This window comes from Strix aluco, chromosome 1, assembly GCF_031877795.1.
Source record: "Strix aluco isolate bStrAlu1 chromosome 1, bStrAlu1.hap1, whole genome shotgun sequence".
Lineage (NCBI taxonomy): Eukaryota > Metazoa > Chordata > Aves > Strigiformes > Strigidae > Strix > Strix aluco.
Window position 1 is genome coordinate 153,747,856 of NC_133931.1, and position 26,483 is coordinate 153,774,338.

The following is a 26,483-nucleotide window of genomic DNA, read 5'->3' on the forward strand; positions in this document are numbered from 1 at the left end:
GGTGAAATATAGCAGAAGACAGAAGATAGGAGATACAATAGCTATTAGAGACTTCACTTTCCACTGGAAAGGAACCCAGAAATTCTGTTTGTGCTTTAAATCTTTAAAAAACATGGAAATTTGTAGCTAGAGATTAAAACAGTGGAAAAGTGGTGGCAAATCACAGAGAAGAGCTGGGTAACCTTGCAGTGGTACACAACAGGGAACAGCAAGTGTCTCTAGTGTGGGATTATGGCAAGCTGATGGTACCATACAGGGCTTTGCTTCCAAGAAAGGACCAACTGTGTTTCAAAGAACTCTGTGGGCACTAAAGGACAGTACCTTTCATTGCAGGAAGGAGCATCATGTTAGCTTTGCTAATATTGCTGCTGCAAGCATGTAATCATCAGCTTAACCTTTGTCTGAGTACCACTGTGCTATCAGATTTGGGGTCAGCCCTAATGCTGTCTGTAGTTAGGAAATCCTAACCTGCTCCCACAGCTCAACTCTGCAGGTGAACTGTCAGTATAACTTTAGTTCACATTAGCAACCTATGACTATCAGCAAAATGCATGAATTACACATCCTAAAATATCATCATCCACTCTAATTTGACAAGGTGGATTTTTTTCCCAGCGTAGCAGGCTGTCCAAAGCTTTCTGGAGGTCACCTGGAGCACTGGGAGCTCCACTGGGTGGAATAAAAGGCAGAAGTACATACTGATGAAGGAGCTGACAAAGCAGAAGCCAAATGAAATTAATATGCATCAGAAAAGTGTTTCTAGGAGAGATAGGAAACTGTTAATGCCATTGCACAAGCAATTGCTACTGCCTCATCTAGGGTACAGTCCACATCCCTGGGCACTTTAAAATGTCTAAGAGAATCCAAACCAGGTTGGAATAAAACCTATGAGAATAACAAGTCAAAACATTTTTATTGAGGATCTGAAAGATCTGAGCTAAACTGGCCTAGAAAAACAAAGCTGAGGAAAAATGTTTTTCACTTGCAGGCCAATAATTGCAATAACTTATTCACCAGAAGAGCTGGAATACACATAGTTGAGCAAATATCTACCTATCCATCTAGATACTTGGACAGCTTCTTTAACTGCAAATAAAAGTTGTGAAAAACATCTTAAAGCATATAATCTAGTGTGAACTTCTATCAGGATTGGTAAAGGTGAAATATAGCAGAAGACAAAAGATATGAGATACAATAGCTATTAGAGAATAGTTATTATTTCTATTCTGTTACTAGAGAATAATAGAAACTAGCATCCTAGCTGCTTTTCATACGAAGTTTGCCCAGCAAGAACAGTCTGGCACAGTTGCCTGCCATACCGGGGGGAACGACACTGTGGTTCCAGGGAGCCCCTTCCAGCCCTGTGGTCAAAACATCGTGCTTCTGGAGTGTCCATCTGAGGCAGTAAGTCAGTGACAAAAACTATGAACTCTTAAGAATAAGAAGATGAATGCCAGCACTGAACCGTGTTGGAAACACTTTCTTCTCAGAAGCTCAGTCTTCTGCATGCAAAATCAGAGATTTCAAGGATGATACAAAAGATGCTGGGGGGAAAGGACTCCCCCGTTCCCTCTGACTGCCTGCATAGAGAGAAGCCCTAAGTACAAAATCACAGAAAAATGCATTATTCAGATACAAAATGCAGCTCTACTAATAAACTTTTTAACATCAAAGGGCAATGTTACCAGTAGACTGCAAGCAAGTTGCTATGATTACAGAGCAATTTCTTTTAAGGCAACTGGCTTATAAATAAATAAATAAATGCAAAGCTTTTTTCCAGGGCGGGTGAGTTTGTTCCCTTTTTGCAAACCCTGTGGTGAATTCTAGCAGGGCAGATGAAGACCAAACAACAAGAAAAGGCATGCTTCTTACCAGCTACAACACGATTCCTTTGACTGCAAAGTGGCTGTAGCAGAGCATTAGGACATGTTCCTTGATTAACAGAGGCATCCACAGATACTGCCTATTCAGTCCTGATTCTGCCACGTGCGAGTGCAATCTGGCAACATGCTGGTGAGATAGACCTACTCTGATCACATGCATGAGGCTCTTTGTGAACAGACGATTGGGAAGTGCTAGGTGAAGCAGCTGGAACAGAAGACATAACTGGCATATCCCTCTAGATAAGATTTTTAGGGCTAGTGCAGCTGGGATGAATTCACATTTGCTACTTTTGTGAGGGACTGTAATGAGTTGTGGGGACCAGCCCTCCTGAGCTGGTCCAAGTGCTCTCTTCTGGTGGCTCAGGATTTGCACTCCAATATATGGGAGTGCTCCCATGGGTTAAGTCCTTTTATATGAAGATGCAAAGGAGGTGACAAGAGAAAGGCATCTGTCCCAGCTACTGATGAGTACAAGAGAAAAAAGAGTCCTTGGGGAACTAGGGACCGAGCAAAGATTTAGGTTTCCTTCCAATGACTAACTCCTCTTCACAGCTCTGAGCGCTGACTTTATAAGATGTCAGTGATAATAACTGCAGTTAGTTCTTCAGCAGCTCTCAGATCCAGTCTTTGAACGTCTCCATGCTTATTTGGATTCTGCTATGTTCAACCTGCATAGCGTCATATGCTGTGTGTAATCACATTTATTAATCTATCTGGAAAAAGATGTCTCCAAAATCAGCAGTGAGTGCCAGATTCTTTCCCCAGTAACGAACAGCGACATTGTTCCATGATATTGCAGCTGTCTTCCCCTATTAGCTAGATCCCCACAATTCACAATGAATGGATTTCTTCAAGACAGGTCAATGTGCCATTGTAGGCCAATTTTATGAATATTTCTAGAACCAAAGTAAACAAATGAATATTTAAAGAGGGGCTTTGATGTATTGCTATTTCCCTAATGCTGTCGTAAGCAGAAATGTCTGTATTTCTTATTGTCAATACACTACCCTCTTGGATCCAGCATGGAGAGCAGACACCACAGCTAGGCCCGAGATACACTTTTTAAAGTACTTTACATGTCAAATGACATATTATTTGAAATATCAAATGAGACAGTAGCTGCTCAAAAGAGCTTCCTACATGAATTGAGAAGGGTGAACAAATGGGACCCAGAGAACCTGATGTATGTGTAGCCCATTTATTGCCTTAAGATTGTTTTCTGCTGCAGTACTTTACTTTTGAATAACCCCTCTTTTGCTGAAAGACCATGATCTTCAGGGTCTGCTGTGATATCTCCAAAAGAAGCAGAATGGCAGGTACCTCCCCAAACCCTTCAAGGGAAACACGGTAAATACTTGGCATCAAAGTACGAGAACAGTGTGAAAACCTGACAAGAGTAAAAGTTTCAGATTTGGGAGGGGAAGCATTTGACTGGTCTGAGATGGCCAGAGGTGCACAGTAACTGAGATATCTCTGTTCACCATGAGACATTGCTCTACTGGCTTTCTGTATTGCTTTAAACATCAGTTGCTTCATCTGTGCCTTTCTGTGTTATCATAGCATCATAATGGGCATTCTCGTTAAGAGAGTTTTTTCTGTCTTTTTGTTCAATGACTAAAATGTTTATTCTGCAAGCCTTCTTACTGGTGCTCTTCCCTTATCCTTCCTATCTTCTGTTATATCCAGGTTAAGAGACTGATGGGATAAGATAGTGGGGTTCCTTGCAGAGTTTATAATATTTGAACATCAAAGGTTTCAGCAACTAAGCTTGAAGAGTAAGATGCTCTTGCTACTTGTTAGGCAGGTGTCAGTGAGTGCTTATCTATCTAGCCTTTTGCAGGCATTTAATACCATAGGAAAGATCTTTTATTTTGCTTTTTGGCTGTGTATATCACTGCATTTGTGAGATTCTTGCTTGTGGTTTTGTCCCTGATTAGTATGGAATTAAAGTCAGCCCATTCAATGCTCACGAAAGCTAGTCCACTGATGACAAGGGAAAATGATGCAGTAGACTCTTTTGTAAGTTGGGCTTGCTAATGTATTTCCACACTTCTCTATGAGGATGCTCTTCGTGGTGGAAGGAAAGGGAGGGAGAGCAAGTATTCCAAACATTGGCCTGTCTGCTTAATCTGCCAACAAATCAAGATTTATTGCTGACCTTGTTCACTAGGACAGACCAATGGAGTTGCCAATGACTAGCATGGGCATGAAGGAGCTCTCATCACAAAAGGCAGAAAGCTTTTGTGTGAATCTAGTTCTCCCACTGAACTAGCTCACATTCCACCACCACATCAGAGATGTAAATCCAGAGAGCCCTGAAGACATCGCGACAGAGTTCTGCTGACACCACTGGCACATTGCTGGTTAGAAGAAAACAGGCCCAGCTGGAAACTCATCAAGATGCTGGTTCCCACTCCTCAGCCTAACCTGGTGAGGGGAATTCCCATTTTAATATTCATGTTTAATGTTTGACAGACAAGTCAGCAATAGCCTTTCATCAGAAAATCCAGTGGCTTCCTTCTTGTCTTCTTAAGAAGCTTTCCACCCTGCCTTGGCCACTGAGAAGCTATCACCAAGATGTTGTCTTTCTTCCAAGTCACCTCACTGAAACACCAAGACAAGGAACTCTGGGAACCTTCAAACTGTTTTTCTGCCTGTTCAGATCAGTTTCATTTAATGATCTCTAACAAGTGAAAGTAATTTTTAAAAAGGGAAAAATCCATCCCATTTAAATATAATTGTCTCCTTCAATTGTAACTGTATTGCTCAGTGAGGGACACAGGCTGCTGAAGGAGGCCGCACAGCCTCAGTTTTGCTTTCTGGGTGAACTGAGGGGAGCACAGACACTGCACAATTTGTTCTAAGATCAGTTTTCCCCAAAGTGCTATAGTTTCAAATATACAACCCCTGGCTTTAGGAAGGCTGCACAGTCACTTGTTATTACAGCTCCTGCAGGAAAAAGCCAACTGCTAGTTTTCCAGGTCCCCCAAAGCACATTTAGGTCAGATGGAGGGCACGGGTGTAAGAAACAACCCCACAGAACAGAACAGCAAGCAGTAGTTTTTCTGTACACTTTCTCTTTTATATACTCTTTGCCTATATATCAGCAGGTCATGGGTTGAATATTTAGTGTGGACTTGGTATGATCATGCCATACCAGGTATGTCCTGGATTTTGGCAATACCAGAGATGCAAAACTCTTGACTAAACATGGTGTTTCCAAAAAGCCTTTTCTAGAATATTTTGCTCTGCAGAGAATCTAGTGGCTCCTTGCACCTCTAGTCACACTTATTACTTTTAGATACTCCTTAACAAAGAACAAGCTGAAACCATATATTCAATAAAGTTTATTATTTTTTTATGCCCAGTTTCAGGACATGGGTAAGTCATTAATGGGACAGGGAATAAAGAAAGCTACAGCAGCAATAGTACAACCAAAATGGAAGAGTTTCAACAACTGATTCATCCAGCGTAGCAGAGTCTTAAGACACCTGGTCCCTTATTTCAAGGAACTAATTTGTAAAGACTTAAGCAATGTGAAAACATTTATGCAGCCTGTCCTATGAAAGCAGTTCTGGATTGCAGAATTCAGGGAAATATTTTTAATGCAATCAGGAGCTGATGAGTTAGGATATCATTGAAGCCCAAAAAGTTTATGACTCAGGCCAAAATGAAATTAATTTCTATTTTTAGGTCTTGTGCTAGTAGGCATTTCTGGATTTAGAGCAAAATTCCAGTTGCAGTTGGGGGTTAAAGATGAGGTGAGGAAGTCTAACATTAGTTCTGTCCCTCTGGACCCCTGCGATCTCTATCCTACAAACTTGTAGGTGCTTACTGGAGTGAGCTTTAAACCCAGTCGGTGCTTTACCACATACATTTGTCTCACCAGTCAGAGCCCTACATTAACACTTCTTTTAATGTGCCATTCCCATGTTAAAACTAGAAAGACACCCACTAATGTACTGAGTCCGGTTATACACCGCTCTTCTCCCATCTTTCTGGCATGGATTCCAGCCTGAACCCCAACATTCTTTTTGGACACGGTCAAACCAAACTTTGGGGAAAAAGCCTTTACAGGCACCAGCGCCAAATACAGTTCCTCTTAGCCCTTGGTCCCACGTCTAATATCAAATGCCTCTGTTATTAGAACTTAAAACAGGTATACAAACCTAGATTTAATGGTAACACTGGTTTTAAAGACCCTGTCTTCATTGGAGCTAGGGATTAGTGTGGGATCAGGAAGTGCTCCTGGGCTAAACCTCAGGCTTGGAATCAGGCTATGCCAAAGGTGAGCTGGGTCTGAAGGAAGGTGAGGATTATGCCTGTGGCTGGGTAAAAGCTTGGGCTGCGAGCTTTAAGGGTTTTCATGCAGTGCTGCTGGGCAGGCGCTCTGAGAGGCAGCCGTATCAGCATTTTCCTGCATCATCCTGGCATGCTGCGCCTTCTATACCCAGCAAGATCTGACCAGCGTTTGCCCTGTACCTGCTTCACCTGTTCTCTGTCTTTCACTAATGCCCACATTTCTGAGCTACAGTAAGTGCATAGGCATACTTTCCCCTTCATGAGTCTGTAAGCTGGTTAAAAAGGACATCAGCTAAAAATTCATTTAAGGGAACAATAAGGAAGTGTCTGACTCATGGGTAGGCTGACAAACCATGGGAAGGTTTTCTCTTGAGAACTGAAATTCCTAGTTTAGTTTCTTGCCAATTGAAATTAATGCCAGCTACAATTGCTCATCAGTCATTGATCCAGCTCTGTGTTGTGGCCACTTGGGTGTATTTGGTCTGTTTGAGCCATTGCGGTTTTCTTTTGTTAAGTATCAAATGGCTTTTATATCATCAAGCAATGCACTGCATATCACTGGAAAAGGCTCTGGAACCCAGCATCAGTAAGTGCCTGCAATCATGCCTTTTTTTTTTTTTTTTTTTAAATCTGAGCTATTTTTGAGCTGAACAGAGGGCTGAATGCTATAATGTCTTCCTGTGAATACACCACTTATCTGATTACTGAATATTGCAATAAATTATGCCCCCTACAATAATTTTACATAACCTGCTAGAGATGCAGCATAGAAAAGGGGCTGCAATTACAATAGGAGTATTACAACCAAAATAGTTCACTTGAAAGATATTTTCAAGTCTTTTTGCACAAGTTTTTATATAGGAGTGGAACATTATTATCCTTCCCTTAGTTTCATTATTCACTTTTCAGAGATTAAATGTACATATATATACACTAGGCACAAGCCTCTGCAGATGGCTATATCTTGTACCTCATGCTGTGGCTGGAATTAAGCAGGGCAGAAAGTGAAATCGACTCCATCTGATCAGGCCTCAGCTAAAATTTGGTCTCAGGTTGGGCAGAACTTGAGATAGTTCATCTGAAACCCTCTTGCACTTCCCTGCTTTGATCTCAGATGATACTGAAATACCTTTTCCTCTTGCTGTCTCCTCAGAGGTGGGATTAAAATTATATATGGTGGGATCAACCAATATACTTTTTTCACATGTGTTGCAATCCAAAGTCTTTGATGCAAAAAATGCCTCTAGTACCTGGGTCAACCACCTATCCTTTCCTTGAGCAAATCCATCTAGTAAGACAGCAAGCAGTTCGTCCCCTGGTCTCTGCTCCTGCTACACTCTTGCAACCCTCATCATGGCTGCTCTGATTTGGAGCAGCGTATTTTTAGTGGTACTGTGGTTTTGGAGCTGTGATGAAAAGGAATTACAGACAGACAATGGGGTCCCTGGTAATCCAAAGAGACAAAGCTGGAAATCCAACTGTTTTGTCTCTGTTGGCTTATAGTTGTATCTGCTTTCTTTAACACACAATTCCTCTTTATGACAGATTGCAAATACATACAATATGGGATTTATATGGTAGGTGCAAGCTCCTGAGGATGTTGCTGTAATTTTCCATTGAAAATAGCATTTAAAACAGAAAACAAGCTTTCAGAAGTGGATTAAATCCAGACGGTACCAGAAAATTGATGCAGTCTTGATTTTAAGTTTCCACAGTTCAGGGTACCTGGTCTGCCAACGTTGGAAAGGACCAGCATTCGTCTTAGGCCTGCATATGAAATAATCCCCTTTTTGGTGTTCCATCCATAAGGGCACACCAACCTCAGAGGTGGAACAACAGCAAAGAGCCCCTGGGGGAACCCCAAGTCAAAAGCACATCACTGTTCAAGGTGGCACCATGTGAACTTTGCATGAACCATGTCTGAAAGCAATTCAGCTATGCTTGTGCAGTGTTGCACAGAACTGCCATGGAGTTAAAGCATCCCATGAGTATGGCTACACGGCTTCTGTGCCGGAGCTTATACCTCTTCATAGTTTGGTGTTGCACTGTGTGACAGTACCATGGAGGGATGAAGCAGCCTGAGGGATCGCTACGCAAAAGCGGGTAACTCCAAAGACCCTGCACAGAGCTCTCACCTGCCTTGCCAGGGACCAACAGTACTGTCGTAAGAGAGGCAGAAGAGCAGCACAGCTATGAGTTCAAATCTATCTACTTTAAACATGATTCAGAAGTTGTGATAAAAAAAAAAAAAATCACTTAAAACCTCCAAACAGAGGAAAGGTCAACTTCAGTGGATAAATGGCTCCTACAAACATTTCATCCATTATCACTGTGGGAATCCTTTCTTAGAGTTTTAATGGTACTTGTAAACTTGGCCTTCTTCTATGATGTGAAAATGCTTTCTGTGTCTCTCTTACTAATTACTCAACATCTGAGAGAGCAGAAAAGACCAGCCAAAACAAACCTGGTGCTTGGAAAGTCAAACACCGAAGAGCAGTAAAGAAATTAGATGAGTGCTGCCATTTATGATTTTAATTATTATGAGCTAATTCAGCTACATCCCAATAAACGGGGATCACCTTGCCTTATTCTAGCAAGACATAAACTTGCCCATCCCCTGCAAGGATTACACCAGACTACAGAGAACAGACAGAATGGAGGAGCGTGAATTCAATATTTGGTTTAAGGCAACTGGATAAAAATCTTCATAAACCTGATTCTCACAACCACATATTTCAGGGAGAGTCTGGGCATTTCCACCTCTTCCACCAAGTCATGTGCCCATAGCAAGATTTCAGAGCTTCGCTGCCATGTTACAGAATGAGAAGCAGCCAAGAGAATTATGTCAAACAAATTCATGCCCATATAAATTACAAAGTAAAGCCCACAGCAGTATCTTTTTCATAATAGCATGATGATCCTGTCTGCCAGAAACCAACGTCATTGGTAGTGCTTATCTCTCAAAGCAGTTCTATGTATCAATTTATATTTCAGGCACTATCTTGCAATTAAATTTCTAGGCTTAAAATGTCTGTTTTTCACTCTCTCCCCCCTTCCAATTCTATGTCCTCCAAGATTAACAAAACCTCCTCTGTGCCAGCAAATTAATCACACTACAAAACTAAACTGTTCATTAGAGCTCCAGCACACCACAACTGCCATTAAAAACTCAATATTGTTATTTTTTGTCTTTAATTTTATAGTGCTGTTTGCAGCAGCCTCTCCTCAAAGTATACACAACACCACAATAAATACAGTGATAAGCCCTGAACGACGGTGGGTATTGATGTGCCACGAGCTTGCAGTGTGTTATGAGAGCAGAACCCTCGTCTAGGGACTTTTTATGTCTACAGTGTGCAAATTCTCACACACATTGGTTCATGCAGGATTGGCCAACACTCCCCTGAGGCATCCCATTAGCCCATCTTCACTGATGCTTTGCTGCGGAGGATGAGCAGAGATGCAGTTGCACTGATGGCTTTAGCAGCGACCTTGCCAGTGCCCTCTCTCGCTGTCCAACTGTTCTTTTCTGGCCTTTCATTCTCCTCCCCTTCCCCCCCTGAAAAATCATTAGTCTTCTTCCTTCCTGATCCTTCACCTATGGAGAGAACTGGCTGATCTAGCAAACAGTGATGAGTTACACAGGATCTCCTCTGTTCTCTACTCCAGGGTTTTGTAAACCAGCTGGTGGCAGACTCGGGCACAGGTGGGCTGCCTTTTCTACTCCCGTAGCCTGGGAGAATGTCTTCTGGACATTCATAATTTCAGCTCCTCAAGAGATTTCATTTTTTAATTTCTAATTTTTACTTTTTTGTTTTATTATTAGGAATACATGTAATTTTAAACTTTTTCTGCAAAGGTTATTCTGTAGAGCAAGAGACAACCTTGCATTTTGTATAGAAGCAAGATGGTGTCCCATGCTTATATAGAAAATAATGAAAAGTTTCATAGTTTTGGACAATCAGTATAAAAATACAGACTGCATCTTATTTGCCTGCCTCTGTTTGATCAAAAGCTAAGCTCCTTCTCCCTAGTATGGAAGCTGAAGTATATACCATGGTATCCTAATCCTAGACATCTCATTTCACATTCGGCAAAGAAACAAAACAAGAAAGCAAAACTGCAGTCCTTAAACAAAGCACGGACACTGGCCCTCTCAAGGACTGTTTAGATCACCCAGGAGTCTACAGGAAAATGAAGCAACCCTATCAACAGATCTCCTCAAACCCCGCAGTTTGTCTGAGTCAGCTATTGTATTAAGCACTGGAAGGAGCCCTCAGGCTTATGCACCTCTGACTTGCAACTGAATTATGCATGGTTTTAAACATGTAAAATGAACCCTGGCCTCCAAGCCTTGCTGCATTAAGAACCGCTTTTTATAGTCTAAACTTAAGCAATAAGGTCTTAACCTGAGGGCAGCAGAGCTTTGAATTTAGGCCCTATAAAAGGCGCCTGGGCTGGTGTAGGCTGTGGTCCTGACTTGAAGAAGACAACGAAGCCAGAGCTTTGCTGCAGAACTCCCCACCATGTCCTGCTCTTACCCCGAGACACAGAAGGCAGATCAAAGGTATAGCAGGAGGTACAGCCCTGGAGAGTCATCTCTGTCCTTAGAAGCTGTGGGAAATCACCAGGACTCAGACAAACTCACCTCTCCTCCAGGAAAAGCATCTGCCATGTCATTTAAAAGCACCTTTTTGCCTTCCACCACTCCTTACCTAAATGTGCAAAGGGGAAGACGATGAAACTTGCTTTTCTATAGCACGCAAATCCCCAACTCTTGTTTGTAAAATAATTGTGTTAATCTTGTAGCTTTCTTGCTCAAATAGTACAGAATTACAAATCAGCTCAATCTTTCACATCTGAAATACAGTCTCCAGCACTGAACTGCTCTGATTAAATACACATCAACAGTACTCATGCATTACTAGCAACCTCAACTGCTAAACAAAAGAGTTTTCCTTACACCGTTCTGGTGTGTATTTTGCATGTTGTAACCGTATGCAACATATTAAGTTGTGTAATGTCATAACTCTGTCTATGAAACATAGTCATCCACTTGGCTTGCTCACAATATTCCACATTAAAATCTACCCCAAACCACAGGAGCATTTCTTGTTATGTGCATAGGAATAGCAACATATCTGATGTGTTTTGCTCTTATGTACACACCAGCTTTTTCAGCTTTACCAAACACTTCAGGTCCTGAACAAGGACTCCAGGACTCATCAAAGAGCTTTTTCTGCATTTACCAGCAAGACTATAACAGGCTTCCTCAGAAAACCAGAAGCACTGGCACTAAGCATCGGCATGCTATGGTAGCCGTTAGCTGCAATCCAGTTGTCTTCCAGATTGTGTCTCTGCCTCCCGCTGCCCACCCACATGCTCGCAGCCTGCTGGGCACCAAGCACAGAGGCCGTGCCAAGCAAACTGCTTCTCCCCGGGCACACTGCAGGGTCTCCCCGGGCACACTGCGGGGCCCACTGGGAAGCTGGAGTGGCATTTAGCTCCCTGCACACTGTTGGGCACCTGAACCTCCAGGGTCATGCTCCGCTGCCTGTGCAAGCACTGGAGCTGGGAACTGGAGCAGAGCGAGGATGCTGGGAGGGGAGAAGGGACACACACAGGTGACAAAAAACTAAGATTAAAGCTAAACTGATTCTGCATGAGAGCTTGCAAATGTAAATCTCTGACGGGAGAAATATTACAAAGGGAAAACTGTGATCCTTATCCCAGTGCTGGGGTGCAAGGAGACACCAAGACGCTTGCTTCAATCCTGTGGCTCTGTCCCGGAATGGAGAACCCAAACAGTGCATCAGGAGTATGGCAGTGGGATGGCTGGAGGCATCTGTACCTGTCCATCCATCTGCAACTTTCTCATCCTCTGTATTTCCTTCTTTTTTCAGGGAACAGCTCTGTTTCCTTTGGTGATACTTGTGATACTGTGATTTTATTTTATTTTTTTGAAGTGTCTATCAAAAAGATCATTAAAGCAACACAGTTTTGTCTTAGACTTTTCCTACTCATTTGTGTGTGTTTGTATACTTGTGTGTATCTACACTAAAGAAAACAGAAGCAAACCAGTTGACCGTCACCTTCCTTCCTGGTACACATGTATGTATTTTTATGTATGCATGGTCATATATTTTATGTAATGACCTTCTTCTGATACCAGTACCACACAGAAGATCTGGAGCCAAAATACCCTTCTGTTAGCGCTGGCAGACTAGCTACACAAAGGAGCTGACAGCTGCATACGACATTTCTTCAAAATTTATAGATTGCTATTAAACCAGTCCTGTCATGGTGTGGGTGGCTAAAAGTTTAGGGCTTTCCTTATTTATTTTCATTGCTTCAAACTTTGCAAATTCATTTTGATTCTTCCTTGGGGAGCCACATTTTAAACATCTCTTGAGGTGTGATGCAGCACCAGAATAATTTTTCTTTAGCAAAGCAATAACTTCATTCCCGACCATGCTCTTCCTTACTTCTCCTTAGCACATGCCCCTGCCTCCCTTTCCCTGCCTACACAGGGAACTTCAGGGTTGCTTTAATGTTTTTGCTCTAGACATGATGCTTTGATGTTCTTGCTCTAGACATGGGGAAACAAAGGCTTGGGCACCACAGCTTGAAATCTGAAGCTGTTTGGTGACCATGGCAGGGATAGCAAATGTTTTGGCTTCTCTAGAGCTCAGCTCCTCACCCCTTGCTCCCTGCTCCCCTCCCACCTCTTGCAGGGCAGAAGAGGGTACACTAGTCATACCATGCCTACTGTCCTCTTAGACATCCCACACGCCCTCTTCCCCTGGAATTTTGAGAAGCCAGGCTACATTGGTGAAATAATGAGCACATCTCTCCCTCTCCTCCATGGCCCTGACAAGGTGGCATAACCTTATCTCTAAATCTTCTCTAAATAAGATTCAGTTCAGATTCTTTTAAAAACCAAGTGTGGTCAAGGGGAAATATTTCTTTTTTGCCCTTGAATAATTCAAGGAGGACCCCAGAAAAAATTTTCTGGTCAAGCATTTTCCAGGCTGGCTTATGGCTTTGGGCACTCAAATTGGAGCAGTTTTAAAGGGTCTGATTTTTGGAATGGGCTTAGTACCCACTTTCTTCTCAAAATCCTACTGTTATAAGTGCCTCTCAGGAGGGAAGGTGTAAAAACACCCAGCCTGACCAGTGTGCTAAGAATCCTATTCTTGGTGCCTATTCTGTCTCCAACCAAGATGCTCAGAGACACAAATAATTTCTATGAGCCAACAAAAGCCCCCATCACAGAATGTGCTATTGCAGAAAATACTGGGTTCAGAGCCCTAGAGATTAGAAACCATTACTTAGTGACAGCTCAGCTTTTGCAGCGGAAGCAGTCAGAAGATATTTCACAAAATAGGTACGTCATAAATACATTCCTTTCCCATCACCATGGAACCAGTGGATGAGGAGATCTTCAGACACAGCTCCACTGATCAGCTGTGGTCCAGTGCTTTGCTCCTGATCACCTAGTGGATATGTAGCTTTCAGACTTGAAATATTCCTGATCAGCATGTCTTTTTCCATGAGCAGGATGATTTATTTCTTAGCAGATCATATGTTTGCTTGCCTGGGCACTCTCTTCTGTGCATCTCCCAGAGTACCAATCAAGTGGAAATTGATTGAGACGAAATCTTAAACATAAAAGCAGCAAATTATTTCCACCTGATCATCAAATTCCCGTTTATGGTTGTATACTCTTTGGTGACTTCTGGTCTGAATTTGAATCACCCCATTGACTACGGTGAACTGAATATTTTATCATCATCATCTGGAGTTTGTTCTTTCTGCTCCCCGAAGGAATCGCACCTGAGTTTTCAATATGTTTTAAAGTTCAGCTGAGCTAAAAATGGTCAAGATCAACATTGAGACTTTAGAGAAATCACTGAAAGCCTTCCTGGGACTGCAAGTAATATTAAAAGCTGTTATCCTTGTTTAAAGCTCTGTTGTTGAACATGACTCAGCCCTTTCTCTGAGGCCAGTTCAGAGTTTTGCATCTTGTCAGTGTTGAGCGACATACTGCCTATCTGGTCTGCTTTGTTTACGGACAGGTTGTTTGGGCTGACACTGGAAAGAAGAGTTCTGCATGAATAACTGTGCAGAAAAACCTGAACCTGTGCTCTGTCCAAACTCTGTGCCAGCCAGAAATACCAGCCAAACCAGTGCCAAACTGGAGACTGTGTGGTTGTATCAGCATGGCACCAAGCTCAAATGCTGCCTTCATGAGTGTTTGGCTTCCATGGCCTGTGATTAGGCAACTGGATATTGCATATTTTGAACTTACCAAGGCCTTTGGCATTGTCTTCTAGTCTCATAACCAAACTGGTGTGGTATCAACTGGCTAACTGGAATACAAGGCAAGTGGAAACCTGGCTGCTCAAAGGGTTGCGACCAGAAGAATAAAATCCAGCTGGCAGCCCACTGATACTTGGGCCAATATTGTTTAGCACCTTTGTTAACACCAGAACAGGGGGATGGAGTGAGATCTCAGCAAGTTCACAAAACGACACCAACCTGGGTTGAACGACTGGCACGCTGGTAGGTCAGGCTGTTATTCAGAGCTCGACAGGCAGGAGAGAGGGCAGATGGGAACATCATGAGGTTGAGCAAAAGCAAATGCAAAGTCCTGTGGTTTGATGTGATAACCCCCTGCAGCACCACAGGCTAGGGCTGGCTGGCTGACACGCAGGGATCGGTCTGGATCTGGCCTCCCAGCCCACGTGATTCAAACACCATAGCTGGAGGTGCAGCTGGGTCCCATTGTGGCCATCTCAGGGCACTGGCCCTGCAAGCTGCCATCTGCAGCAGAGCTCATGAAGAGGTGAAACACCATACAAGAAGCTGGGCTTCCCCCATGCAGGCAAAGCTGATGTAGCAAGGGTTGCTCCATATAAGCCAAGTGGAGTAAATGTGGGCCTGGCTTCCTGCGTTCCCCATGAGAAGAACAAAGATATAGGGGAGAAGAGGAGTGGAGGTGCTAAGGCACTGCTGTTTCTGTCCCTTGCACAGCCCGTGGCAGGTTCTCTGGATCAAGAGACAGTTCCCTTTCTCATCCGGGGCAAGTCCACTGCTACCTGAGCCAGCCGAGGGGTCCCTCCAGAGGGAGCAGCAGTCTGCTCCAGCAGCAGAAAGAAAAGTCTGTGCCTGCGATTTCTGTGAAGGCTCAAGTCTTCTGCTGAAATTTTGAGGTGACCAAGGCTCAGTGTAGAGCCTCACAGGGTATGAGCTCAACAGGTAACATGCTAGCAAAGACTTTCGTCTGAGGACATGCAAGTGGACTGATAAATGTATATGTTCTAGCTCATGGCACATCCATTTACCTCAGAACAAAAAACTCAGCGCCAACAGCACCCCCAAGTCTGCAACTCAACTAATATCCCATTTCTCATTCGAAAGGCTTTTGTGATCACTGAAAATATTCAGTCTTTAAATTTCATGACTATGCAATTTGCTTTCCTCTCCCCTTTTAACCTCAGGATAAAACACTTACTGATAGCTTCAGTATAGCTCTTGCTTTGTGACTCCTCTCAAAATGCAGCAAGTTGAGCAATAGTATATCCCTCTGTTATTTACTGCTATCAATTTAAAACGCTTTTGTGATATTTCAGAGAACTTATCTTTTACAACTTCTTCCTCTATCTGAATAGCAATTTGTTCGGCTCATTACTTAGGAAAACACTTGCCACACCGAATATACTACTTCAAAGCAGGGTTAAAATGTACTCAAAATTACATTGCTCTGTTATTACTAACACTAACATATATTGAGAGAAAAATTACATTACTCAGTTGTTACTAACAGTAACGTATATTGAGAGGTCTACTTACATAAGCAGTTGGATAAGGCTTAACCACACATGCTTTTGTGCAGAGAACAGATTCTGGTATGGAAAAATACTCTATTTTGCATTCAGAAGAACTGAGTATTTGGCTATAGATGAAATGCGGTTTTGTTTTGTAAGCAGAGGTTAGTAATTATCAGACTTGCCCATGGCTGTTTCGCTGGAGGTAGGAATATGAATATATTCATATTTACTGGTGCTTTATAGGGAATTACAGGTTATGCTAACACATATAAATTAAGTTTCGTTTTGAATTAATTACTATAAACGCAGACAACCTTACACAAAATTCTCAGTTAAATTGTCTGACACAGAAATATATGGAAAACTCCTCCCTTAAAAAGAAAAAAAAGAATTTTGAAATTATTTTACAACAGACTTATTTTCATTTTCTGTCATCGTGTATGTGTTTTGCCTTCTGTCCTCCTCCCCCTCTTGTGCCTTCCCTCTCTCTGCCCTCCTTTACCTTTCAGAGCTGCAGCATCTGCAGGACTACCCACAGTTGAGCTTCCCCATAACTGGCTTTAGGGGAGCTGGTAGCAGCTCACCCTTAAATCTCAAGTGTACAGCATTTGCGTTTGTGCTGGTGTTTCAAAGCAGAAAGCTCACAGAAAGGTTCAGGAGAGATAAAAAGCTAATGAAATGCCACAGTAAGAGAAGTAAAAATAACTCCTGCAGGCATGAATGATCCTTGGCACACCAGGAACGCTGAGAAAACCAGTGCCGAGGGATCTTTACTGTGCTACGTCCAGCGCTGCTGTGCCGAGAAGAAAGCCCATCCCTGCCCCAAGGAGCTCCTTATAGAGTATGTTTGAGACAGGAGATGTCCAGCGGCAGCCTGGGGGAAAAATGCTAGGAAGAGGAGGTAGGGGCACCCCGCGCAATGCACGCCAGCCCCCCTCCTCAGCCAGCTCAGGGTTATCCAGCTTTGTGCAAAGGGCGGATGGAGATATGCTGGAAAAGTTTTTGAAAATATGGCTTTACTGTCATTATCAGGGTTTTTCTTTTTTCTTCTCCCCTCTCTTCTCCACTACAAAGAGCAGCATAGGAGAAAGCAGGAAAGAGTTTGTTGGAAAATTTGGCAAATGAGTGATAGCTGATGATGGTCTCAGCCAAGAGGAAGCAGGGGGATACAGCTTCCAGGTGTTGAGGGATGGGGAGGGAAAAGGGATGTAAAAGAACCTTGGGTCACAGCAACCCCAAATCTGGCCTCACTGAGACAGCCCCCCCCCCCCCCCCCCCCCCCCCCCCAACTGCAGCCAGCACTTGTGGCAGGGAAGAACAGGTCCCTGCTTTGGGAGGAGAGATTTCTTCCTGCACAAGCAGGAGGATCCTTTCCCCTCTTGGAAAGAAAGTGGGAGGCTGCCTGCCTGTTCTTGGGAGCCTGGGCTGCAGTTCTTTCCTCTGGCCAAGTAAATAAGGAAAATTAGATTCACGCATAATCAGTGCAGTCCTTGATGCCCACTGAAGGCTTTAGGGACTTCATTTGGGCATTATCATGCATGCCATTATCACACTAAATCTCAACAGCTCCAAAGAAGTCAATATTCAGTTAATATTTATTACATCTGCATCTTTGCTGAGGAAATGCAGATGAAGTTTTCTCTGCAGATCTGGCTACCAGAGAAAGATTTCAGTGTTCTCTACATGAGAAAATACAGCAATGATATCCAGAGAGGGTTTTATTTTAATGATTTTTTTTTTTTTCTCCTCTCTTTCATTCTTTCTGCTGATTTTAAACCCTTACTTTCAGGTCAAGACCTCAGCCAAAGCACAGAGCTAGACTGTCCTATAATTCCTTTTGCTGGCTCCAAAGTTAAGAAAGCTTTAGAAGGTCAATGAGAAAAACATGAAAGAGAAAAGTGAAGGGGAAAAAAACCCCAAACCTACTCATATTCCTTTTATTTCACATTTAATGACAGAAAGGGAAAGAAGGGAGCACACGGGAGCTCCTGTTTTGATGAAAAATCTACAGGTAAAAAAAGAAGTCGCTCATTTTGAAATCTTCTGAAGGGAATTCGTTGACCACTGCTAGAGAAACATGCCTGTAGTTCTTGTGTCTCAGTGGCATGCGCAGCGTGCTGACTCCAGCTGCACGGCATCAGTGCGACTGGAGCTGCCAGAGACTGTGAGAACCCTCTGCTCTGTGAAGTGGCAGTGCCACAAAACTGCATCTGTGCTTCCAAAGAATAAAGAAAAAAAACCCTGAAAGAAGAAGCATATGGGACATATGCCTGGTGTACGGCTCTTTCACAGCCAGAGAAGAAGCAATCTTTGCTTGGCCACTGCAGTCTTTTACTGGCAGTGGGGAAGGGGTTGGGGTGAAGAGCTGGTGAAATACAAGCTGGTTGGTGTATTCAGGCTGACAGTGCCACCCAGGCTCTTCATTCTCCCCTTCCTCTCACTCCTGAGACCTCCATGCTCCCTTTACTCGCCTCCTTCCACTGGCAGATGGTTTGAGGTCTGGGAGCCTCTGCAGCATCACACTCCCAGGGCCACAGCCATTGGGAGGAAATGTAGGTGGGGAATAAATGGCAACCTTGCTAAAAAAGAATAACCTGACACCAAAATAACCTCACCTATGTAAGGAAACCCCAAGGGATTATCATCTTCCAGCTACTGTGATCTCGAGTGTGAGGGGAAGGTGTCTGGCCGTGTGTTGACTTTGCAAAGCTGTGCTCGTGTTCACGTTCAGAAAGAGGTTCCTGAGGGTAAAGGCAAGGAAACCACACCTTGTCTTTCCTTGTCTTCCAGCAGGGAAAGGCTGGATAGTGTAATTAAAGCCAGAAGGAAACATGCAGTAGAAAACTGCTGCTGCAATTTTAGGTGTCTGCAGACGATCAATAAATTCCCTGTTTTTAAGTAGAGGAGAAAAAGGAAGGAGGGAAGAAGTAACTCTAGGCAGATCCAATACAGGGAAAACTGGGTCTTTCTCACTGCAGAGCAGGCCACAGCTGGCTAAACAAGCACACATGACCCTGGTTGGAGAGCCCTGAATAAATGGACTTTGTCATTGGGCAGGCAATTTCCTTTCCAAACATGAATCTGTCTTGGCCAAGGTGATTACTTTTGGCAACAAAAAGGCATAACAAATAGACTCAAAACCAAAGAAAAAGCAGTAAACAGAACATAGTAATGTGGTTAAAAGGTTTTCGTAAAAATGCGGGAGGCTGCGTCACTCACAAGCAGCAAAGCCACCACCAAGCTATACAAGATAACTGCAATATCAGTAATTACACGTGCTGAACCAGCATGCAGACCATCCACCTCCTGCCTTTGACATGGTATTACTGACTCTCTGGGGCATGTGTTGCTGTGGCTGGTTTCCTTTGCAGCTTGGCTCAGGATGATTTTTGGCCCCAGAGAGTCACAGACACAGCATAAGCGAGAAGAGGACCCCATGGGTCTCCAGCCCAACCCTGTTCCAGTGTTTGACCACCCTGGGTTAAAGATTTTTACCCTAGGGAAAAGGTTGCTTCTTGCAGCTAATCAAAGTCCCCCTTTTTCCAGCTTGTGTCTGTTGAAGAATATTAAGTCAAAATGTCCAAATTCTCTAAAGTGCCAGGAGTTCATTCTTTGAATAGGCTGTACCATGTCCATGTTTAATTTTGATTTCCAGTGTCATCACTTGAGAGGACAAAATGGGAAGTACAATAATTTAGATATGCAGTGTAGGAAAGAGTAAAAAAAAAAAAAGAAAATACAGTCTACCTAACAAAAGAGGATTAAATCAATCTCCAGATGACAAATGGTTCTGTTGGGATCCCCAGTAATGAAATCTACAAATGTAGGACAGGCTAAGAAAGACTGGATGCAGGATCTGAGATAAAGGTCTGGAGGTTACAACAGAAGTGAAATTAATAAAATGGTAATTTCTGATTCAAAGCATACAATCCACGAATGTCCTAAGGAACCTGTAAAAATGACACTGATGAAAATTATTCAGAAACGCTAACTAGCCTGAAGAGTCTGGTCTTTCTCAAAGACCCCTAAAGCTAGACAATGAGCCATTCAGAGGTGTTTTATACATAGAAATAAATCACCTGCCTGTATTATTCCATAACTATCTTCACATCACTGGGAAATCATAATGTGTTAGAGAAAAACAAGCCTAAAATTTTTAAATATATCAACTCAAAAAATATACTTTTACCATAAATATTAAATGAAAACATGCAGTTGAGTGAACATTCATTGTCATTTTTCATCATGATCACTTTTCCATAACTGGACTAAATATTTCATAGTAATAAAGCTAAATTCTTGTTCTTAAAAATTGGCTTTGCTCAGATTTAGAGAGGAAAATCTATTTCCAAAGTCAGAACAAGCATGCTGCTCTTCAATCCACAAGTTCAATTGTGGAATAAAAAAAAAAATTTAAAGAGAGAAGTTCTTTCACAGTGACACCTCACAGGGTCCCAGCCGCTGCAGTTGTTCTGCCTCCATTGCAGTAACCTCACCCAAATCTCTTCCCCAGACCCTATAACCCAATAACTATGGCTTGTTTATCAACAGGCACAATAGCACAGCAGTTCCCAACTGCTTCAGGTCAGGGTAGGATGAAAAAAAGGCACAGTTAAGTGAGAACCAAAGGTTTCCAGACAAAATATTTACCAGATTTTGACAAGAGCTCTGCAACTAATACCTGAGCTTTTGTTAAAAGCTACAGATTTACTAACTACAGACAGAAAAAGGTCCTCAGATAGTTGTTTTTTGGTTTGTTTGTTGGGTTTTTTTTACTCCAGAAGAACATGCTGATACACATTGATAGAGAGAAAATGGTGTTGGGTGGTCAACAGCCCTCTGACATGGTACTCTGGGTTTGCTTTCCAACTGGGTACTGAAAGAGCCCAGACTTCACCTTGTGACTGCCAAGGTAAGGATCATCCCCATTTGTGTACCAATGTTGTTTTCTTCAGTTGATCATCCCTAACATCAGCTCTGAATACTAAATAGGTCTGTCTCATTGGGTATCAATGAGACCAGAGCCCAGGCTTGATGGCTGTCCCCCATATGAGTCAATAGTGTAATCTGCAGCCAGCTTCCCACTGGCATGTGGCAGTTTGCTACCTGCAAACAGACAGCAAAAGATCAGAAGCAAAATCGGAAGCAGAAACCTGAGAGAAGGACCCAGCCATTCATCCCAGTAGGAAAGCTTCTGAAAAATGGCAGTTTTTACCCTAGAAAAAGAGCATCTGACATATGATACAGGATGACTACTATAAATATGTAACGAGATGTCAGGAAGAAGCTGGAAATCAATGACATCAAATATTCAAAGAGGAAAGAAGTCAATAATGGGCTTAAAAGAAGAAAATGGGGGAAAAGGAGGCCCCAGGTGTAAATCGACAATAGGAGGTGGTTCAGAAATCAGCCAATCAACAATGAACTAACACAAAGAACATAAAACACCTGTTTCGGATCCCATTCACCCCTCATCCCAACTGCTTCTTGCCAGGCTGACCCTCAATAAAGTTATTTACATGTAAGCAAGAAACTCTGAAAGGTGGACTATGGTGGTTGTCCCATAACGAGGCAATGCTCCCAATCTCATTTTTTAGCTAGATGGTCACATTCAGATGTAACTGGTTCATTTATAGTAATGCTGTCCTAAAGGTTTTAATTCAGGTTCAGTGGAAAGTCCCTGTAAATTAGAATCTGGTTGCAAATAATCCTTAGAAATTATGGAGTCCCTGCAAGTAATTATTTCTGTTTCTGATTAAAGGATGGTTTCCACATATATTTTCATACAGTTTGGGGCTACTTGGTTAAAGTCCACACCAAAAATAGAATTCTGCCATTTCTGTAATCTCTGTGTGTATAAATAACAATTTAGCCTTCTGCATCATCCCAAGGGGCTGAATCCATTGCTGTACAGTCTGTGTATGCAGGGAAACTGCAGTGCTGGAAATGTTTTCCCATTGCTTAAGGACTCTGTCTGTAGGTAGCTCCAACTCTGCAGGTGTGTGATTGGAAAATCCAGCCTACAGATATTGCCACACTTACACTGTACCTACAGTTATTCATGTTCTTCCAGGCATATTAAACTAGCAGTCAGCTGGCAACTCAAATCCACTATCTATTTTCTTAATATGAGCACCCACGGGAAGGCTGAGATTAGATTACCCACGGTAGCATTACTTGACAACGTTAATAAAGGCAGCAGTTTCTCTATGGGCACCATTTTTTTTATCCTTACAATGTAATATTCAATGTATCTCCACTCTGTGAATGATTTCTATAAGGAAATGGGTAAGAAGCAGATACTGTTCTTAAAATCTAATGATACAACCATTGCATTTAGTAGTAGTTCACAATAAAGCTGCAGCTGTCAGGGTATTATTCCCCATTCAAGAACCACGTCAGTCACTTCTCAAGAATACATACAACTGAGGAAAGCCAATTCGAATGATGCAAGAAATCTACTAGGCAGAGCCTTCCTCGATCTGGAAAGACCCGAGTCTCTGAGAGCCCACTGAAATGGGAGTGTTTTAAACCTCACAGCTACCAAACAACCCAGTTTCAAATCACCCATTAATGACCCATACCCTCGTGCCACCCCTAATTTTTTATCTTCCCTTTCAGTTGTATATCTCTGTGCATGTTGTGCAAGTCTCTGCTCTTTTGTGCATCTTTGCACCACTACAGACTCTGTTTGTGGCTTTTGATGTCCCTCCCTTTCAACAGCAGAGTTGTCTCAAGGCAGGTGTCCAAGCAGCATTTGATATAACATTTGAGTACAACACTGTGTTTTTTCATGGAGAAAATATCTCATCTTTGCTCCTTCTTAGTTTCAGTCCCTTGAAGTTGATTTTCCCAGCTAGTGGCACAGCCTGAATCCAAGCACCTGCAGGTGAGGGTTCCAGCCCCTGAAACCTGGCAGCCAGTCCCTTTCCTCCAAAACCCTCTTTCCTCCCCAACTCAATCAGCCAAAACCTAACAGAAAGAGGAGACGGCTACGTTGCCAGACTTCGTAAATGACCCAGTATCCTGACAGTTTTGCTGTGCCCAAGAGCAGTCGGCGCGCCGTGCTGGCACAGCTGGCGATGCTCTTGGCCACAGCCGTTCCTTTGATTACCATCAGCTACTGTTGCTTAAAACCATTACTCCTGGTCTGTCTGCTATGCTGTGTGACACTGTGTTACCATTCAACAGGGCCAAAGAGAAATTAAAAAAAAAAATAATCCTGATGAACAATAAATGAGCCTTACAATGACCTCTCCCAGTAAAAGTGTTTTTTGGCCAAGTAACTTGTTTCCACAGTACCAGGTGCTGCAGGACCCCTGCAGGTTTTGCACTGTGGGCACCAAGCTCATAGCCCCCATACAAAGCTTTGCATGGCCTCCTCCAGTTCCCCTACCCAAACAGAGGGTCTGAGAGGTGTTCAGGTAGGCAGGGACACCATGCATGGCAAGAAGAGGTATGGGGTGCCACGGGCCGCTCCCCTGGGTTTCAGGTCCCATAGCAGGTCTCCTCCTGGCAGATATAAAAGTAGCAGCTGAGTACTGCTATGGCCTACCCCATTCTGGGGGTGTGCGCCATGCCCTCAGCTTCAGCTCACATGGAGTCAACATCCAAATCTGAGAGCCAGAAGTTCCCTGGCTCTTCTGCAGCCCCGTCTTCTCCAATGTCCTGCTCCCATTACTTTTTCCTCTTAACATCTTGGCAGGCCTCCTGCATGCTAATCAGACAGCATTGGGCACTTGCCCAGCCAGTCACTGTCTCGGTATTAATTCAGATTTTAAATACCCCATGCAGCATCTCGGGCTGTTTGCTGGATGGCTGACTTGCCAGACACACAAAATCTGGGGGCTGGAGAAAAAAGCAGACAACACAGCCCTGGTGTAAGAAAGTACTGCCTCTTAAAGGCAGTCCTGCTTGATTTCATTACCTCTAGCTCTAAAGAGCAGACAGACATTTTAGATTCTAATCTCTGCCATAAAAAAAAAAGAAGTAATAATAATAATAGCAGAATAACTGTTTTCAGGCAGAAGAAAACAAATAGCAACATTTCTTAAACTCTGTTAGATAAGAATGAAACAACTGGATTTTATGATCTTCAGATGTCACTGTAGTGGACTGACTATAAGTGATAAAATGGTTTCATGCCTCATAGCAAAATTGAAGCTAGAAACATGTATAAATAATTATTCCCAGTTTCCTAATAACAGACGAACCTGGTTTATATAAGTAAGTTAAAGAGTGACAATCTAAGTGGATTTCAAAAAGTTCCCTGTCTTCCTTTGAACTATTATCAAATAAATGCAACTCTGTCCCTTTCGAGCTCTAATGAAAATCCCATCAAAATTCAATTTACAGTATGCTGAGACACAGTGCAAGAGTGTTAAATGAATTGATTTGCCTTAAACAGTTGTTGAGACCAGATTTGTCAGTCACATTTGCACATGAAAGTCCACCATATTTCAGTAGTAAGATGCTCTTGCTCTCACAGCACTTCAGGCTAACAGTAGTCGTTTCTTTTCTTTTTAGACTTTTCCCCACATGCCCCTGGATGAGCTGAAGACACCATCACACATCTCTGCAAACTGACTGGGTGGCGCTCATCCTGCAGCAATCCTTCCATTGTTTACACACCAGCTCTGGCGCTTGATGCTGGGACAGCTGGGGAGGACATTTGTCCCAGCTCTCCCCAGCTCCTGTCCTGGAGAAGGCAGCTCCGGAGCAGGATTGACAGTGTATGTGAAATCAGCCATGGTGGCGGGGTCCCAAGACAGGGAACAGGCAGAGTCAAGCTGACAAGGTGCATCTGACTCCCCTCCCCTCCTCAGCTAACACAATTTTGGGATATAGAACTTCTTCCCTCTCCTGCTTTCCACCTGGGATGAGAGATACCTGTATCTCTAGTTACAGCTGAACTGCAAGACTAAATAAAAATCAAGATTTAGCCAAGAAAAAGTGCAATAAAATTCTGCAAATAATGTATTTGCCTCAAAAAAAAAAAAAAAAAGAAGAAAAAAAGATTAATCGAAAATTGAAAATTATCCTATTGTTTCTGTCAAATTCAGCAAAAGGTTTGAAATAAGAATTGCTAAGGAAACTACAGCCAAGGAATGGAGGAGAAAGTGTCACTACCAACTTGCTGTATATCTCTAAGACTAAAAAGGTAAAGCAGATGAGAAGAGCAGGCTCAGTGCCGTGTCACCCACGCAGGGGTAGGTCAGAGCAGACCTCCTCGTGTGCCGGGGATGTGCCCTAAACACCATACTGTACCACATCCTCAGGTGAGCTGATCTTCTCTTCTGCTATCCTTGTTTGCAGTCATATACAAGAGGAACAGGGCAAGAGAGGCTGACTACCAATGAAGGACACCCAAGATTCAGATCTGTGCTTGCATTTGGTCTCTATTTCCACAGTCCTGTTTTGCCTGAAGATGCCAAACTGGAATTGAAAAATGTTGTTTGAACATCAAAGTGCTTCATTCAACTCAAAATGAAAAGAATGTTACTAATATTATTACTTATTTAGTTCTAATAAAGCTGGAGTGAAGACAACTTAAAATGGATTTGAGCTGAAAGCAAGAGGGCGCATTCAGTGCAAGGAGCACACCTGAAGATGGACAGTTTTGTAGTCACCACCCTTTTCCAGATCCGAGTTCAACCCTTTGCTGCTTCCTCTGCTTCCCCTGAGATTTGGTACAGTTGATTTATGCTCTGCACAGACTTTCATTCTGTAGATGGGAACCCTTCTTCTCCCACACCTCTGCCACTCTCATCTCATTAGATTGTAACTTGTGTTTTTAAAGGTGGAAAAACCTCTCGTGGCATCACAAGGATGTTTTCAAGATACACAACGCTCTTTGGCTTTATATGGAAGCTTGGAGAAGAAAAAAAGATGTTTTGAATGCAGCTTTTAAAACCAGGAACTGCACCAGGTTTGCCAGAGATGCCAGAGGATGCTGCCCAGAGTGCTGTGAGCACAGCAGCAAGCACCAGCTCACTGGGAGATGCAGTGCCTGTTTCTGGGCTTCCCCCAGTTTTCCTCTGATGCTTGCATTTCCCCTTTACACGTCTTTGGGCTGTGTGATGGGAGCTGCAGGAAAGCTCCTTTCCCTCTGCCACTGGCTTGATCATGTTTTAATACCAGCTGTGTGGTTCTTACTCAGCCACTGAAGTTATTCTTTCTCTTGTTCGTAACAAGGTTAAAACAGAAATTAATAGTGGTTTGACAAGGTGCAGAAATGTTTAAGAGATAATATGACTTGACCGGCACTGAATGTGAACACAAAAATATGTACATACACGTGCCGAGAAACTGGCATCTCTGAACGTGAATGCTGAAGTGATGATTTGTTTCTGATATGACAGCTTTTTGTCTGCCAAGAAAGACTAGTAGTGACCTGATGCTTCACGCAGGAAATACATCACTTTTAAGCGTATCACAATACTCCTCAGACGCCCTATTTTTGGTA